The sequence below is a fragment of the Pteropus alecto genome, unplaced genomic scaffold (genome assembly GCF_000325575.1).
Source record: "Pteropus alecto unplaced genomic scaffold, ASM32557v1 scaffold78, whole genome shotgun sequence".
Classification (NCBI taxonomy): domain Eukaryota; kingdom Metazoa; phylum Chordata; class Mammalia; order Chiroptera; family Pteropodidae; genus Pteropus; species Pteropus alecto.
Genome location: NW_006443124.1, coordinates 16,302,710 through 16,306,134, shown reverse-complemented (window position 1 = coordinate 16,306,134; position 3,425 = coordinate 16,302,710). Strand labels below are relative to the sequence as shown.

The 3,425-nt window shown below is 46.8% G+C and overlaps 1 pseudogene; it reads left to right on the top strand.

The window, feature by feature from the left end:
* Nucleotides 1-1,192: 1,192 nt before the first annotated feature.
* Nucleotides 1,193-3,425, top strand: LOC112471916 (annotated as a pseudogene).

Genomic DNA, 3,425 nt, shown 5'->3' with positions numbered 1-3,425 from the left:
CAACTCCTTCTCTATGTTACTATTTGAAATCTGTATAGCAACTCGTGCTGTATGTAACTGTTTACTGGTTACCCATAGCAACTCCTGCCCTTCTCTATGTTACTATTTGAAATCTGCATAGCCACTCCTGCTGTATGTAACGGTTTATGTTCAAATTGACCAACCAGATTATGTAAAATTTTCCTAATCTGGAAATGTTTCCAGGAGCCCACTGCCCAGATCTTCAGAGCACTAGGTCATCTGAGACTGTGTGTAATAAATTTTGAATTCTCCTCTCTAAGTGAACTGCTTGGTTTTTCGCTGGCCTGGGTTTTGAAGCTTTTGGGATATTTTTCCACAACATTTTTGGAGGCCCCAGCAAGATTCCAACCACGCCGGCCCCTTGAGCCGCTAGACCAGTGACATGGCCTGGCCGAGGCGAATGGGAACCAAGATGACTGAGGAGATGCATCACCTAGATATTTCAGGTTCTCTTTCAGATCGGCGCCCCAACTCCCTGGCAACCAGACTCATGAGAGAGAAGGACTAAATTCACCAGAAATGGCCGCAAGGACATCGAAAAAGGGAAACAGGAAAAAGTACCAAGGTAAGATCAAAGTATATAATTCCGTGTATTCTTTTTGAAATTTAATGTGGTAGGCAATCTAATTATTGACTCTGATGTATTTAAAGGAGGCACCAGGTAAAAGTAAAAAGGTAAAAAGAATAAAAGTACAAAGTAAGGTCAAAGCGCTACATCAGTCTGAGGTCCCAGGACAGCCCCCAAATCAGCCCCTCTGTCGGAAGGAAGAGGAGTAGGAACACCTCCTTAACCTAATTGCCGGGTTGGTAACCTGTTTGAACAGGTTGGTAACCTGTTGTTTGATTACCAAGTTCATCAGGAGTCTCTATGAGGGCAGAAGCTAGGAGTCTCCCCAGGGGAGGAGGCGTCAGGTTGAGGCACGCACTCACTAGTCGGGAATCTGTCGTGAGATCTGGGTCAGGGAACCTGTGGTTTGATTGCCAGGTTCATCAGGAGTCTTGTATGGTGGGGTGAGGCAATGTTTTAACCTGATGTATGAATGTGTGAGTGAATGAGCGGCTTGACCTGTATGCCGGTCAGGTACGTGTTTGTAGCTCCATGGCTAAGCACACTTAACATCCTCTAAAGGCTTCGTTTGGGCTCATTCTGCGGGTCAGTGGTGAATGGCACATGGTCTATGGCGGCATTGGCCTAGCGCCTGATCGTAAGTCACAAAGCTGAGTCCGCTATGGCTAAGTGTCACCTAAGCTCCCTGAGAGGGGACACAGCCAGATGAGTACCTGAATGGTTTCCTCTTCGGAGGGGGCGCCCCACCCTTGTTTGTCTTTGCATCACCGTTGCAGGGGTGAATAAGTGGGTCAACACTAAGTAAAGGGGCGAGTTACATCATCCTCCAGAGGGCGAGCAGCGCCTTCCACGAATTAAGGAGAAGCGGCTGCTCGCATGCTGATTAGTGCACATGTTAGAGAGTGGTGGGAGGTGTGCGGAAGGGAGCAGATGTTGACTGACTGAGACGTAGCTTATCTACGAAGCGAGAGCTGAGCCCCAATCCGCGGTTCCGTGGCGATCCTCATATGGCTTACGGTGGCCCCACTGGATCTCTGTGAGGAGTCTACTCCAGTGGTCCGGGTCAGGGGTTTATACCAACCCACCAATGCTAAGAGGCACCTTAAATTCCTGAGAGGGAAGCGGCCAGAGATGGCTAAGCGAATAGCGTCCCCTCCAATTTCCCAGACCTTATCCCTCTTTTCGTCATGTGGCCTGATTGTTGTCTGTCGTGGGAGGAGCAGGAAGAACCTCGGATTTATACGAAGGAATAAGGCATGTCGAAGAAGGTGTAACTAAGTAGGAAGGAAAGGGTTGGAACCAGATGGAAAGAGAGGAAAGTGTTCAGAAAATATAAAGAGTGGAAACTTAAGTTGAAGGAAAAAGAAAGGTATTTGCCTTGAAGGTTGTTATTGCTGAAAGAATGAAAAAGAGGCAAACTGAAGGAATCAGCAAGTGTAAAGGAGATTTGTGGAAGTAGTAGAAGGTTTGTGAAGAGAAACTCTGAGAGGAAGAATATAGAAGAAAGTTTTTGGAAGAGATCTTGAGGAGAAACAAGATTGGAAATTTAAGTGTCGAAAGTAAGCTGATGCAAAATTGGAATTGTGCTTTAATGTTTCTAAGACTATTGGTCTGCCTCAAATGCTATGAAAAGGTTTTCTGAGTAGAATTCTGTATGTCGTCAAATTAATTTTGGCGTTTTGTGTTGCCTTAACCAGGTTTCTGGAACTTCAGGGAATATATTAACATTGGCCACGGTGCCCAATTTTCAAAGGAAGTTTCCTGTAAATATGGAGGGGGGTTCCTTTAAGCCAACTGTCTTATACTGTATGTTGGAGAACTTTAAGGAAGGTTTCTCAGAGAAATACGGGATTAGGCTGAATTCAGAAAAACTTAGTGTTCTTTGTGAGCTTGAATGGCCTGCATTTGGGGTAGGGTGGCCCCCAGGAGGGACCCTAGACCTCCCCACCATAAGGGCAGTATATCGGGTAGTGACAGGAACCCCTGGATATTCAGACCAGTGGCCGTACATAGACACGTGGCTGCAGACTACTGCTATGGTGCTCCCTTAGGTTCAGTTTGGCGCAGGTAGGCAGAGACAGAATAAGGAATTTTTGCCAGATTGGCTGGGCAAAAGGACAAAGAGGAGTTAACAAAATTAATCCACCAAGGGGACCTCAAGGGAGAACCTACTTTCTTCCTACCGCCGTACATCTCGGAATGTCCGTCAGTTCCTGTGCAACTACTTTACACAAAGTTACCTGACAGGCTTCTACCATCAGTGCCTGCACTGCCCCCTACCGCCCTTAAGCCCCTGGCTGGTGCCATATCCTCCACCAGGTTCAAGTTCAACTCTGTAGATCAATCCGCTTGGTATGTAGGGCCAATGTCTCGCAAGGAGGCGCAAACCCAACTCCAAGGCCAACTCCACAGCATGTTCTTAGTCTGCTACTCTCCCACCTGTCCTGAAGACTTTGTACTGTCAGTGTCCAAGAATGTGCGAGTCTCTCACTACATCATCAACTTGCTGCCCAACCGTAGTTTTAAGATCAGGGACCTAGAATTTGACTGCTTGCCAGCTCTGTTGGAGTTTTATAAAACTCACTGCTTGAACACCACCACCTTAATGGAGCCCACACTCAGATATCTAAGTGCATTAGAACATGTACGGACTCTGTGATTTTTTTTTTGGATTGATGCTGGGGACCTGTCCTTTAAGAAGGGCGAAATTCTAATAATAACAAAGAAGGCTTACAAGCAGTAGTAGAGTACCCGGAACAAGGACGGCCAGATTGGGATGGTTGCTGTTCCCTTCGTGAAAAGGCTAGCCAGGGGAGTCGCCCATAGAGCTCTATGA